Source organism: Phocoena sinus, chromosome 7, assembly GCF_008692025.1.
Source record: "Phocoena sinus isolate mPhoSin1 chromosome 7, mPhoSin1.pri, whole genome shotgun sequence".
Classification (NCBI taxonomy): domain Eukaryota; kingdom Metazoa; phylum Chordata; class Mammalia; order Artiodactyla; family Phocoenidae; genus Phocoena; species Phocoena sinus.
In genome coordinates this window covers 108,800,031-108,816,201 of record NC_045769.1, presented here as the reverse complement: position 1 = coordinate 108,816,201, position 16,171 = coordinate 108,800,031, and positions in this window count along the sequence as shown.

Below are 16,171 nucleotides of genomic sequence, written 5' to 3'. Positions count from 1 at the left end.
TAAGGAGACAAAATACCTGTATGCAGAAAACTATAAGACACTGATGAAAGAAATTAAATATGATACAAACAGATGGAGATATATACCATGTTCTTGGATTGGAAAAATCAACACTGGGAAAATGACTCTACTACCCAAAGCAATCTACAGATCCAATGCAATCCCTATCAAACTACCACTGGCATTTTTCACAGAACTAGAACAAAAAACCCAAAATTTGTATGGAATCATAAAAGACCCCGAATACACAAAGCAATCTTGAGAAAGAAAAATGGAGCTGGAGCAATCAGGCTCCCTGACTTCAGACTATACTACAAAGCTACAGTAATCAAGACAGTGTTGTACTGGCACAGAAACAGAAAGATAGATCAATGGAACAGTATAGAAAGCCCAGAGATAAACCCACGCACATATGGTCACCTTGTTTTTGTTAAAGGAGGCAAGAATATACAGTGGAGAAATGACAGCCTCTTCATTGAGAGGTGCTGGGAAAACTGGACAGCTACACATAAAAGAAAGAAGTTAGAACACTCCCTAACACCATACACAAATTAAACTGAAATTGGATTAAAGATCTAAATGTAAGTCCAGACACTATAAAACTCTTAGAGGAAAACATAGGCCGAACACACTATGACATAAATCACAGGAAGATCCTGTTTGACCCACCTCCTAGAGAAATGGAAATAAAAACAAAAATAAACAAATAGGACCTAACAAAGCTTAAAAGCTTTTTCACAGCAAAGGAAACCATAAACAAGATGAAAATAAAAACTGTCAGAATGGGAGAAAATATTTGCAAATGAAGCAACTGACAAAGGATTAATCTCCAAAATAAATAACCAGCTCATGCCACTCAATATCAAAAAAACAAACAACCCAATCCAAAAACGGGCAGAAGATCTAAATAGACATTTCTCCAAAGAAGATATACAGATCTCCAGCAAACACATGAAAGAATGACCAACATCACTAATCCTTATAGAAATGCAAGTCAGAACTACAATGAGGTATCACCTCACACCAGTCAGAATGGTCATCATCAAATATCTAGAAACAATAAATGCTGGAGAGGGTGCGGAGAAAAGGGAACCCTCTTGCACTGTTGGTGGGAATGTAAATTGATACAGCCACTATGGATAACAGTATGAAGGTTCCTTAAAAAACTAAAAATAGACCTACCATATGACCCAGCAATCTCACTGCTGGGCATATACCCCCAGAAACCATAATTCAAAATGATACGTGCACCCCAATGTTCATTGCAGCACTATTTACAATAGCCAGGACATGGAAGTAACCTAAGTGTCCATCAGCAGATGAATGGATAAAGAGGATGTGGCACATATGTACAATGGAATATTACTCAGCCATAGAAAAGAAATGAAGCTGAACTATTGGTAGTGAGATGGATGGACCTAGAGTCTGTCATACAGAGTGAAGTAAGTCAGAAAGAGGAAAACAAATATCATATGCTAACACATATACATGGAATCTGAAAAAAAAAAAAGTTCTGATGAACCTAGGAGCAGGACAGGGGCAGGACAGTAATAAAGATGCAGAAGTAGAGAATGGACTTGAGGACACAGAGCGGGAGAAGGGTAAGCTGGGACGAAGTGAGAGTGTGGCATGGACATATATACACTACCAAATGTAAAATAGATAGATAGTAGGAAGCAGTGCATAACACAGAGAGATCTGTTTGGTGCTTTGTGACCACCTAGAGGGGTAGAATAGGGTGGGTGGGAGGGAGACACAAGAGGGAGAGGATATGGAGATATAGATATATACGTATAGCTGATTTACTTTGTTATACAGCAGAAACTAATACAACACTGTAAAGCAATTATACTCTAATAAAGATGTTAAAATAAAAATATGACACAAATGAACATATGTACGTAATAGAAACAGACTCACATAGAGAACAGACTTATGGTTGCCAAGCGGGGAGGGTGGTGGTGGAGGCTTGAATTGGGAGTTTAGGATTAGCAGATGCAAACTACTTTATATATAATGGATAAACAACAAGGTCCTACTGTGTAGCACAGGGAACTATATATATATTTTTTGGGGGAACTATATTTAATCTCCAGGAATTAAAGCAGAATGGAAAAGAATATGAAAAAGAATATTTATATATATGTATAACTGAATCACTTTGCTGTACAGCAGAAATTAACACATTATAAATCAACCATACTTCAATAATAAAATTAATTTTTTAAAAAGTTCCAAATGGCCTCCAAGACATTAAATTGAATAGGGACATTCAAAACTTCAAAAAAAAAAAAAAGAAAATCAGGCCTCCTTTTTGTTTTAAAAAGCATATATATCTAATCAGCCATGCTAGTTTTGATTCAGAGGAACTGGTGGCTGATCCTCTTCCAGGAAGAGTGAAAGACACCTGTAAGTCTGAGAGCAGCTCAAGGGAACACAAGGAGAATAAGTGCTGAGCTTCAAAGGCAACTATTTTGAAGGGAAAAAATAACTTATTTGGACATATATGTTATAACGTGAGATAACTTATTTTAAAAAAACTAATAGACTTTGTTTTTTAGAGCAGTTACACATTTACAGAAAAATTAAGCTGATAGTACAGAGAGTTCTATAAACACTTCCCCCTACACACAGTTTCCCCTATTATTCACCTCTTGCATTAGTGTGGTACATTTATTATAATCAAACGAATATTGACACATTTTTATTAACTAAAGTCCATAGTTTAAGTAAGGGTTCACAATTTGTGTTGTACAGTTCTATGGGTTTTGACAAATGAATAATGTTACTTATCAATCATTACATTATCACACAGAAAAGTTTCACTGCCCTAAAAATCCCCTGTTTTCGACCCATTCATCATCCATGAACCCCTGACAGCTATTCATCTTTTTTGTCTCAGTAGTTTTGCCTTTTACAGAATGTCATGTGCTTGGAATCACACAGCAGGTAGCTTTTCCAGATTGGCTTATTTCTCTTAGCAATATGCATTTAAGCTTCCATCATGTCTTTTCATGGCTTGAGAGATCATATCTTCTTGTTGCTGAATAATATTTTATTGTGTAGATGTGCCAGAATATCCATTCACCTATTGAAGAATATCTTAATTACTTACATTTGTGTGGTTATAAGTTTTTCAGCTCAAATGTCAAATACCTAGCAGAGCTAGATGATATGGTTAGACAGTATTTAGTTCTGTTAGAAACTGCTAAACTGTCTTCCATACTGCCTGTATGATTTTGCATCCCCCGAAACAGAGGTGAGAATGCCTTTGCTCCACTTTTTTTTTTTTTTTACGCGCAGGCTCAGCGGCCATGGCTCACGGGCCCAGGTGCTCCGCTGCATGTGGGATCTTCCCGGACCGGGGCACAAACCTGTGTTCCCTGCATCGGCAGGCAGAGTCTCAACCACTGCGCCACCAGGGAAGCCCTGCTCCACTTTTTTAACAAGCACTTTTTTTGGTGCTTGTCAATTTTTTTTTCTAATTTTAGTAATCTTGAAAGGTGTGTAGTAATATTCCACTGTTGTTTTAATTTACAATTCACTAATGACACACGATGTCGAGCATCTTTTCATATGCATATTTGCTACCTCTATATTTTCATTGATGAGATGTCATCAGCTTGTTTGCTCAGTTTTTAACTGAGTTGTTTCTTTTATTATTGCTGAGTTTTAAGAGTTCTTTGTATTTTGGATGCAAGTCCTTTATCAAACATGTTTTGCAAAGATTTTTCTCCCAGTCTGTGGCTTATCTTTTTGTTCCTAGTGTCTTTCACGGAGCATAAGGTTTTAATTTTAATAAAGTCCAACTTAGCAATTTTTTCTTTCATGAGTCATGACTTTGCTGTTGTATCTAAAAACTCATTCCAAAACAAGGAAACTGAATTTCTCCTATGTTATCTTCTAGAAGTTTTATGGTTTTTTGTTTTAAATACCTGATATGTTTTAAATAGGTCTATGATCCATTTTGAGGGTTTTTTTTTTTTTTTTTTTTTTTTGCATATGGATGCCCAATGGTTCCAGCACCACTTGTTGAATAGACTATCTTTTCTCCACGGAATTGTCTTTGCTCTTTTGACAAAGATCAATGACTATATTTGCGTGGTTCTATTTCTCTGCTCTTTATTCTGTTCCATTGATCAATCTGTCTATTTTTCACCAATGCACACTGTTTTGCTTACCGTATCGCTATTGTAAGTCCTGTGTGTCAGTTCAGTTTGTTCTTTTCCTTCAGTATTGTGTTGGCTATTCTGAGTCTTTTGTCTCTCCTTATAAATTTTAGAATCATTTGGTCAATATCTACAAAATAACTTGCTGGGATTTTTATTGGGACCGCATTGAATTTATAGATCAAGTTGGGAAGAATTAGCATTCTAACAATATCAAGTCTTCTTATCCATGGACATAAAATATCTTTCCGTTTATGTAGATTTTCTTTGATTTCTTTCATCAGAGATTTGTAGTTTTCCTCATAAAGATTGTGTACAGTTTTTTACATGTATACCTAAATATGTTACTTTCAGAGGCTAATATAAATGGTATTGTGTTTTTAATTTCAAATTCCAACTATTCAATACCGATATATAGGAAAGAAATTGACTTTTGTATATTGACCATGTATCTGCAAACTTACTATCTTCCCTTAGTTTTGGGAGTTTTTGGTTGATTTGGGGGATTTTCTACATAAGAAAGATGGAAAAAATTTGGAACCTTGTAGACACCTCTGAGATGGCCAATTAATCCTGAAACTTATCCTATCAATGGACCTCCTGTTTTATAAGCTAATAAGTTTCTTTACTCAATAAGCTATTTTATTGGGTTTTCCCATTACTTAGCAGCAATAGCATAATCACTGATACTAGTCAAAGAGAGTAGTTTTCATTCTATGTGACCATTTTATTTAGTAAAAGCACTTTTTCTTTCATATATTTAGAGGGGAGACTTCCTTTATCCTGAGAAACCACTTTGAGCTGTCTTTGAAGAGAAGGCAAGGGCAGGGATTTCAACTGGCCACTTGAGCTTTGAGTCCTGACACCTTGACCCTTATTTGGGCCTTTCCTCATTTCTGCCTTCTCCATCCTGCAAAATTCTCCTCCTTTCTCAGATCCTCAGTCAGGTTCTTCACCTCGTAAAGTTTTTCCTTATGACTGCAGGGGCCACCAAACTGTTCTTATGAAGTCACTGGCAGAATTATTGTTACAGTAGACAAGATAACCTCGATGAATAAACTTGGACATCATTTTCTTATGATTTCGCACATATTTTTCTGTTTTCAGGGCTGGATACACTCCAAATGCTCTTAGCTGCAATTAACATAATACACAACTAAGTCATACAGAGGTTTCCTGTTTATTTAAGAAGGCTGGGGGCAGTCAAGTGACAGTAAACCTCTCAATAATGTTATGAAAGAGCCAAGCCCTTTCTTTTCTTTTTGCTCCACCATCTTTGCATATTTGCTTTTTGTTTTTTATTTATTTTTTAAATTAACTTTTATTGGAGTATAGTTGAATTACTATGTTGTATTAGTTTCTGCTGTACAGCAAAAATGAAGCCAGTTATCCATATACCTATATCCACTCTTTTTTAGATTCTTTTCCCATATAGGCCATTACAGAGTATTGAGTAGAGTTCTTTGTGCTATACAGTAGCTTCTTATTAGTTATCTATTTTATATATAGTAGTATGTATATGTCAATCCCAATCTCTCAGTTTATGCCTCCCCACCCTTGCTTTTTGTTTTCATGCTTGTTGCCTCATGACAAGCTGACAATGGCTGCTCTGGTTAACCTCTGTACTTCCTTTATTAGAAGTCTAGAAGAAAGGTGGTTCTGGGTTGGGTGATGTCATCACAAACGCAAGTTATGCTCTACTATCTGCTCTGCCCTTTCAGCATGTTGGCCTTTGACCTTAAGCTTGTCCCCTTATGGTTGAAAGATGGCTACAGCAGCTCCAAGTTTCTCAGGTCACATACCAGAAATGTTCAAAAGCCAGAGAAAAGAATGCTCCTCCCAGATATCTCTTTTGGAATATGAAACATTTTCCTAGAAGCCCTATATAAGACATTTCTTGGTATATCTTTGTCTAGAAATTCTTGACTAATCAGAGGAATGGATTTGTATGGACTGGATAAGAGGAATGAGTTTGTATGAACTGGATCAGATTAATAAAATATCACTCCTTTCTGTTGGAAAGAGACCTCACTTTCCTTGAAGTATATGGTCACCTGTTAGTAAAAGTAATAAGGAGAGGAATAGGCAAAAAAAAAAAAAATCCGCCATAGAAACCTTTCCTTATCCAAGGAAATATTGAGCAAGGAGGGGCAATGAAGTTGCACAGGCCTGATTTTGTAAAGATTTTAAAAATGAAAATATTCAAACAAATATTGAAATACAGTAAATACCTGCATATTCACCTTATAGAAATCAATCTATCTTTAACATTTTATTATACTTGTATTAGGATTTTCTACATAAGCATGTTGTCTATTAATAAGAGCAGTTTTACTATTTTCTTTCCAACTAAATGGCTCATTTCTTTTTATTGCCTTATAGTACTGGCTAGGATCTTCAGTAAAGTGTTAAATGATATAATGAGAACTAACATCTTTGCTTTCTTCCTGATGTTAGGCAGAAAGCGCTGAGTCTTTTGCAGTTGAGTATGTTGTTAGCTGTTGGTTTTTAGAAGTTCTTAAAGTTAGAAGTTCTCCTTTCGTTAGTCATAGTCTTTTTAGTTTTCCTCAGCAATGAAAGTTGAGTTTGGTCAATTTTTTTCTGCACCTATTGAAATAAGCATATGGATCTTCCCCCTTTATTCCACTATTCTTATGTTCATGGTAATGTGGGTCTCAGGTGTCTCCAGATTCCTGCTCACAGGAAGGCAAACCAATACAGGAGAGGGCGCTTGCAATGAAGTGGCAGCCACCCACTTCTGTTGGTGAGCCCCTGATCATATGCTCACACTCAGCTACAGGGAAGCCTGGGAAAAGTGGTCCCTTGCTAGATAGCCATATTCCCAGCTGTAACTCAATTAGTACACAAGAAGGGAGAGCAGAATCTGGTAGATATGAGGCAAGAAGCCATCTAGCTTCTGTTTAAACCTCTCTAGTGATGGGAAACTTACTAATGAAGAAAGCAACCAACTTCCTCCCAACAAAATTCTGAAAATGAAATTTGCCCTTTGGGTAGGTCCAAATCTGTCTGCTTATAGCCCTCCCTCCCCCCAATTCTTCTACATGTAGCACCACAGATAGAAGAAGGCTTATGTTATTTACACTGAATAGGCTCTATATCATTTCATTTTAAAACAAGTGAAGATACATGCACCCCAATGTTTATAGCAGCACTATTTACAATGGCAAGACATGGAAGCAACCTAAATATCCAGCGACAGATGAATGGATAAAGAAGATGTAGTATATATACACAATGGAATACTACTCAGCCATAAAAACAAATGAAATAATGCCATTTGCAGCAACATGGATGAACCTAGACGTTATCATACTAAGTGAAGTAAGCCAGAAAGAGAAAGACAAATATCATATGATATTGCTTACATGTGGAATCTAAAAAAAAGATACAAATGAACTTATTTACAAAACAGAAATAGACCCACAGACACAGAAAACAAACTTATGGTTACCCAAGGGAAAAGGGGAGAGGGATAAATTAAGAGTTTGGGATTAACATATATACACTACTATATGTGAAATAGATAGCCAACAAGGACCTACTTTATAGCACAGGAAACCATACTCAGTATTTTGTAATAACTATAAGGGAAAAGAATCTGAAACAGAATATATATATGTATCACTGTGTTATATACCTGAAACTAACACAACATGGTAAATCAACTATAGTTCAATAAAAAAGAGAAGACAAAATAGCATAAAACAAGTGATGATGTGAGGCCTCCACTCACAAGACCTCAGGAGCCTTCTGTTGCCTGTCTAAATTAGCCCAAACTCTTCGGCCTTGTGGGTGTGGTCTCCATATCAGAAAGAGAAGTATCCACAGAGCAAGACACCCTGTGACACTGTGTTATCATCCCAAGAGCAGGTGTAGCAGTGAACTTGACTACTGACCAGGGTCTAGGTCCTGGGGTTTACCCATGTCTTGGGAAATTCTGCCTTCTTCAATCACATCAGCTTTGTCCTCTGGCTGATTTCCACTGGATCCTATGATGGATGCAGCAGTTCTAGGACAAATATACAGGATACCCTCCACTCAGCAATATCCCTTTGCCATTTTGCTATGTTTCCTGAAATGCCAGCCTTCAGCTTTCATTCCTTTGGGTTAAGGTGTGGCTTCTTAACATGCAAATCAAAATTTAGATTGGACTAATACATTTTCATGTTGATTAATAGCTGGAGAAATTAGACAAGCACAGTAATATTAAGTAATTTTCAGTAATTATAACCTCAGTATGATTCATTTTCTTTAAATGAGGAAAGTGTAGTTTAGAGAAGTTAAGTGGTTTGACTAATGCCACTTGGCAATTTGATAACAGAGCTGCGTAATCAGTGCTTCTTAACTTTAAATACTGTGTGTGTACGTGCATATTCGTTCATTTGTATTTTCCTTTAGGTGTGTGTTTAATTTCACAGCTTGAAAAAGTGTTAAAATCAGGCCATGCAAACATATTTTTGTTGGATGCAGGGAATGCCTCCTAAAGTTTGCTTCTGAAGCTCTGAGGTCAGATAGACCTCAAGTTTAATCTTGCTTCCTTTATTTACTGATCTTTGAAAAGTGATTTAGTCTCTCTCAGCCTGTTTCCCCATGTGGAAAACACGGATACTTTGTAAGCCAGGTTTCCTCAATCTCGACATTACTGACATTTTGGACTGGATCGTTCTTTGTTGTGGAGGTGGCGGTGGAGGCCGTCCTGTGTATGATGTTTAGCAACATCTCTGGTCTCTATCTATTAAATACTGGTAGCACACAACCCCACAATTTGTCACCCCAAATTGTGACAACCAAATATTGCCAGGCATTGCCAGCTGTCCCCTAGGGTGTAAAATCTTCTCAGTTGAGAAAGACCACAGCAAGCATCAACTAACACATGTTCCAAGTCCTCATGCAGTGCCTGGTTCAGGGCAACTGTTCAATGGTGTCAGCACTGCTACCTTCCTGACCCCCATGCCCTTCACCTTCAGGACCAATTCCATCTACCATCACTCCTTCATGACAAGGAGAGCCTCTGTACTCTTGTCTGTGGAAAGAGAGATTTGCTGGGTTTGGAACAGACAATGAATCAGCTTCCCGATTTTGCTTCTTAGTCACCCAAATGGGTTTAAATTGGAAAGCAAAACTGATGGTATCATTCTCAAAGCTGCCTGAAACACTGCCTTTTCCTTCACATTTTCAGTGGACTTGTTCTCAAGTTGTAGGCTCAGCTAAAAAGTAACATTTATTACGCCTTATAGCTGTGGTTTTATTTGTGGGGGAAGGCACTGAAACTTTTTTAACTCAGAAGCAAATGTATGTTTAAATTGTGGGTTTTGGGTGCAACCAGCAGATTTGGGATATATTGCAGAGCAAATCAGACCAGTAAAGGGCCACTGGTTGCTGCCTGTGGAACAAAAAGGGCCCAGAGAAAATGGGCAGAAGACCTAAATAGACATTTCTCCATAGAAGACTTACAGATGGCCAACAAACACATGAAAAGATGCTCAACATCTCTAATTATTAGAAAAATGCAAATGAAAACTACAATGACGTGTCACCTCACACTGGTCAGAATGGCCATCATCAAAAAATCCACAAGCAATAAATACTAGAGAGGGTGTGGAGAAAAAGGAACCCTCCTACACTGTTGGTGGGAATGTAAATTGATACAGCTGCTATGGAGAACAGTATTGGAGAGTCCTTAAAAAACTAAAAATAAGACTACCATATGACCCAGCAATCCCACTCCTGGGCATATACCTGGAGAAAACCATAACTCAAAACGATACATACACCCCAATGTTCATTGCAGTACTATTTACAATAGCCAGGACATGGAAGCCAGCTAAATGTCCATCAACAGAAGAATGGATAAAGAAGATGTGGTACACATATACAATGGAATATTACTCAGCCATAAAAAGGAATGAAACTGTGCAATTTGCAAAGACATGGATAGACCTAGAGACTGTCACACAGAGTGAAGTCAGAAAGAGAAAAACAAATATCGTGTAATACCCGCTTATATGTGGAATCTAGAAAAATGATATAGATGAACTTATTTGCAAAGTAGAAATAGAGACACAGACATAGAGAACAGACTTATGAATACCAAGGTGGGAAGGGGGGTGGGATGAATTATGAGAATGGGATTGACATATATACACTACTATGTATAAAATAAATAACTAATGAGAACCTACTGTATAGCACAGGGAACTCTACCCAGTGCTCTGTGGTGACCTAAATGGGAAGGAAATCCAAAAATGAGGGGATATATGTACACGTACAGCTGATTCACCTTGCTGTACAGCAGAAACTGATACATTGTAAAACAACTATACTCCAATAAAAATTAATTTAAAAAAAAGAAGAAAGAGCCCAGTGTGGAAGGATTTCAGAGCCTCTGCTAGCAATGAAATTTCTGAGAAGTGAGAAAAATGAAAGATAAACCTTCACGTGCAGGCATTGGTTTTGGTTTTTAATGGTGGAGTGGGAAAAGGCCCATCCTCAAGAGTGACTGAATGGATGCACCCCCCCAGAAGTGAGTGGTGCAGGTGGTCAGAGCTATCGTGGTTCAGTGGGGCTCTCAGGGCTTGGGACAACTGGGCCAGCCTGCCTGGAAAATGGGTCCAGGGCCTGGGCAGGCATCTGGCTCTGGTCATCAAAGCAGAGGCATAGTTCCAGGCTCATCCAGCACATTCCACCCAGGCAAAGGCAGATGCAGGGTGTGATTTAGAAACCATGGCTGTGAGGTTAAAACTAGAAGCCATTTGGGAGGAAAAGCCCCACACAGCAGGTGCTTGGTTCCAATGTGGACAGCTGTGTTTTTCTTAAGCTTTCCTGGAGACTCTGATGGGTGCTCTCTTTAGCTGCACGTGAATCTCAGAAGCATCATCAACTTGGGAGGTCTGTGTAGTGAACACATACTGGGCGCTGGATTCAGCCAGCAGAAACCTTTGGTGTCAACTACACCATCATGCTTCAAATATGTAATTCTAGCCTTTTTTTAAAGGTTAACATTTACAAATTTTATTTTTATTAAAGTATAGATGTGTCAGTTTCAGGTGTACAACACAGTGATTTATATATACATTCTTCTTCAGATTCTTTTCTCTTATAGGTTATTACAACATAGTGAGTATAGTTCCCTGTGCTATATACTGTAGGGCCTTGTTGATTATCTATTTTATATATAATCGTATGTATGTGTTAATCCCAGCCTCCTAATTTATACCATCCCCCCTTTCCCCTTTGGTAACCATAAGTTTGTTTTCTATTTCTGTTGTTCTATTTCTGTTTTGTAATTCCAGCCTTAAAATGCCTAGGAGGTAGATATTTTTGTACTCATATTACAGATAAGAAAACTGAGTCTCACAAAGGTCAATGGTCATAAACTATAAATAGTAGATTCAAACTCAGTTCTGTTTGACTCCGAAATCTATGCTTTTTTCCCTCCACCCTGCAAAGACTGCGATCAGGCTGTCTGTTCTGGTGAGTAAGCCCAGATATAACTAGCTTTCAGGGAGGGAGTGGTCTGTTCCACGTGGGTAACAGAAGTAGGACATAGATACACCCACATCCCCAGTGCCTCTCCATTCTGATCCTGCTCAGAATCCCCTCAGAGGGCCCTCTGAGGACCCCCAAAGCCCCAGCTTACACTTTAAGCATCAGCCGTAATAAATTCCTTCAACTCCCAAACCTCAGAGTTGGCTGGCTGCACACAAATTACCTGGCGAGCCTGTTAAAATGGAGATTCTAGGACCCTACCCTAGAGGGACAGGGCACCTCTGGACAACCGTATCTAGGAAAAGCTCTCGGATAGCGCTGATGTGCCACCAGATCCCACTTGCTACCTTTTGCCTCTGTTCGGGACTCCTTCCAACACTCCCAGCTGATTCCTTCTCATGCTCAGGACAGCTCACCCCTCCAGCTGACTCACCATATTGATCTCAGTGTCCTCACCCTGTGATTTCTCAGGCCACCACCTCAAATTTCAGTTTCCATCTCAGCAGGTGGTGAACTGGACATTGAAACCATCTGTCACCCTGTCAATCTCTGCTACTTTCTAAGACAGCAGTCCTTCATGGGGGTGATTCTGCCCCTCATGGGACATTTGACAATTTCTGGAGACATTTGGTTGTCACATCTGGGAGAGGTGTGCTACTGGCATCCAGTGGGTGGAGGCCAGGGATGCTGCAGAACTTCCCACAATGCACAGGACAGCCCTTCAACAGAGAACGATCTGGACGCAAATGCCAATGGTGCTTAGGTGGAGAAGCTCCGTGATCAAATCTCTCTTCTCTGTTGACTAGCTGTGCATCCCAAGCAAATGTCTTACATTCTTCTCTGTGGCTGGCTTCTTCTTCTGTGACATGGATTCTTAGAGAGCCCCGACTTCATGGCGGTGGGAAGGAAATGAGTTAATACAAGCAAAGTGCTTAGAAAAATGCCTGGCAAGCAGGGGTCAGTGACAGTTTGCTGGACCCACAGTGCAGGCCTCAGGTGGAGTTTAAGGCCTTCAAGTCACTCTGATCATACTCCATGCAGAATCCACTCTGCTGGACTCCAGTCCTGCTGCCTGGCTCTGTATCACCCACCAAGGATCCTCTTTCCTCTGCCCCACAAATTTGCATTTCAAACCCACCTGGCCAGTTGGACTTGGCCTTCTGTGGGTTTAACCTTGACCCACTGGTTAGGTCCCCTCCAGAGGGCCTACCCGATGGGGGCGAGGCAGGAAGGTGCTCCATCCCTTCAGAGCCTCAGCGGGTTATTTAGGTGATCTGGGCACCTCCTCCCCACCACCCCAGGCCTGCTTGGAGGCAGTGTTTCTGAAACTCCCTGGGTGCCGTGGGTACCCTCCAAGCTCTTCAATTATGCCCTGAGGCCTTCCTGCTCAGTCCCTTTGCTATAGTTGTAACCGAGCAGGACCCTAGGAGGTCTTCCCAGAATAGACCCCTTCCATGCCCTCCACCTGCTTTTTGTCTGTAGAAAAACTTTAGTCAAAGAATACGTTTAATCAGAGAAGTGAGAAAATGCAGAAAGAAAGGAAAACAGTCAAGCAAGACAAAATAATAATACTTTAGCCATTAAACAAAGTCAAGGACCTTTAGTTCTTCCTCGAGGACTATGGATAATATTCTGAGCCATGTCCTCTGAGATGTTTTGCAGATACCGAAATCCCCACCAGGTGGGAGAAGTTAACTGCATGCTGCCCACAAGCACGCAGACCCCAGACCAGTTGGAACCAGAAGGTTGATGATGCTGACTCCCAGTTACCTCATCACCAACCAATCAGAAGAATGTTCACGAACTGATCAGGACCCCCTGCTCCTTGAACCATTATTATAAGACTTTCCTGTTCCCTCCAAGGTGGGACACACAGTCTTGAGGGCACTAGCCTGCAGTGGCCCCATTTGTCTGGAAAAGCAATAAAGCTATTTCTTTCTACTTCACCCAAACCTCTGTCTCCGAGATTTAATCCAGTAACGGTGAACAGAGACCAAATTTCGGCAACATACCCTGGAGATACAAGGCAAAAGAAGACATACCTGATGTTTGCCCACAGGAAACTCACAGACAAGGCGAACACATTGGTCAAACAGGAGGCCTCCTCAGCTAGTCAAACATCTAGGATCTGGTCCTGCAATTCTGGGGCCGAAGATTTGGCTGGGCAGGAGGTTGCCATCTCATGGGCACTGCTACAGTAGCGGGCATAGCACCAGCCTTCCCCACAAATACCTCACTCACCACAACCCCGGTGATGGTTACTGTTGCCCTCCTGAGTTTTCCCGCTGGGAAGCTGAGGCTCAGGGAGGTCAAGTCCCTTGCCCAAGGAAGTGGAACCCAGCAGAGCCTGGCTCTTTGTACATGTGACATTAATCAGTGCCCTCCCCGCCCCCCGCCCCACTGCCATACCCTTTCTGGCTCTTGTGCTTGGGCACTGTGGTTCCCTCCCAAGGAGGAACTGATCCTGGTTCTTCCCAGATCCTGCCTGTCCTTCTCTGTGCCTGGTGATAATCTGGAGGCCATCCATGTGTGTATAAGCAAGACATCTGTCCCCAGCCGGCCGGCCTCAACCACGCCAGCCTGCTCGCTTTGCTTGGAAGGAGGTCTGATCCTCATCTCCAGATTGATTCCCTCCACCCACCGATGCTGTTGACTGACTGGTTTATACACTGCTCCCCACCTTGCAAATCATTGCCTGGTATTGTCCTCAGTGCTTTCAAAACTGCTTATCCGACTAGGAAGGCTGGAGGAGCCAGGCCATAACATTAAATGAAATTACCGCAGAAGCTAGGGTGTTTGTGACAATGAGGTGGAATTATAACTGGGAGGATGGCAAGGGAGGTTTATGATGCCCCCCCCATGCCTGCCTGCAAAGTCATTATTCAAAAGGCTCTTGTTTGCCCTGATGTCCAGGCTTCACATCGTCCTTGACAACTTAGGAGGGCTTGCTGGCCTCCATGCTCAGGTTAACAGAATTGGAACATTGGAACGGTCTCTGGTTCAGCTGGTTCAACCCTCTCATTTGTTGGGTGGGGAAATTGAGACTCAGAGAGGTATTGGGGTCTCAGAATACGTTAGTGATGGAACCAGTATTCAAACTCAGATCCTTTGGCTCATAGCCTGGTGCCCCCTTTCCTATAATTTTGGAATACTTTTTGATATAAAATGTTGTATCCATACATCACTGTGAATTAGTATTTAAACACAAAGTTAGGTGTCCAGACACATGGACACCAGCCAACACCTCCAGGCTTTTCTCGTCTCTCCTGTGGAAAGGCACTGGTTAACAAGTGGGCAGTTTTCAGGCAAAGTCACAGTTGGTTTGGAAAATGGTTAGGCCATTCCATTGCAGGAAATAAAAAGGAAACCAAAACCCCAAACGGAAAACCTAATCACCCTCCTAATTTTGAAGGCACACTTGCCTTTGGGACCTGGGATGGACATTCTCATTCCCTTGCCCACCTCTCCTCTGCCTTCAAGAAGCCCCTTTCATGTTCATCGTTTCCCCACCCCCTCCAGGGACTCTACTAGTCATTCTTTGAACCTGCCTTCCAGGGTTCTGTGGTGTCAAGAGGGAGACAGACAAGTGTGATATGAGTTGTGACAGAAGGAGGCACAAGGCAGGGTCACCTCCTCCCTTTCCTTCTATGACTGTACTTCAGAGACAGGCTCAGCACCATTGAAACAACTAGAGAATTACTAAATCATTCATTTGAGCACCTTGGAGATGCCTTTCTGTGACCTTCTGACCCAGTTTTTCAGGCAAAAAATAGTACCACAGACAGGTGGTGACCACATGAGTGAGGATAAACTACATGCCCCAAATATAGCAGCTCCTTTGCCTCAAAGGCTTACAGAACATAGGTGCCCTGGTCTCACAGGACTTGTCTTTACAAGGGGCTTTTTCAGATTTTAGAAAACCTCTAAAATCACCAGGTTTTCATTGCTGCAGTTATGACTATGAATAACTTAAAAAAAAAAACTTTTAGGAGAGAAAGAGAATCATAGCTTTTCTCTTAAGAATGGTTGTGTTTTGGAGGAGGAATAATTCTTTTTAGAATTACATTATGTGAATGGCAGTCCCTATTCTGCCTCCTACTATCTGGGAAAACTAGACATGCTTGAACTTCTCCAGGCTTCACATTCCACATATATGAATGAGGATATTTTCCACTCAGCCATGTATCACAGAGATTTTCCTCTATCAATACATTGGTGGTGGTGGGATGAATTGGGAGATTGGGATTGACATATATATATACACTAATATGTATAAAATAGATAACTAATAATAACCTGCTGTATAAAAAATAAATTTCAAAAAATACATTATCTACCTTATTCATTTTAATGACTATGTACTATATTTTCAATGATTGATGTACCATAATTTACTTAACTATTCTCATATTGATAATTGTTTCTCATTTTTTCTTATCCAAAACAATTCTGTAATAAAGTAGCTTGTCTATAAATTTATGTAAAGTTTAGAG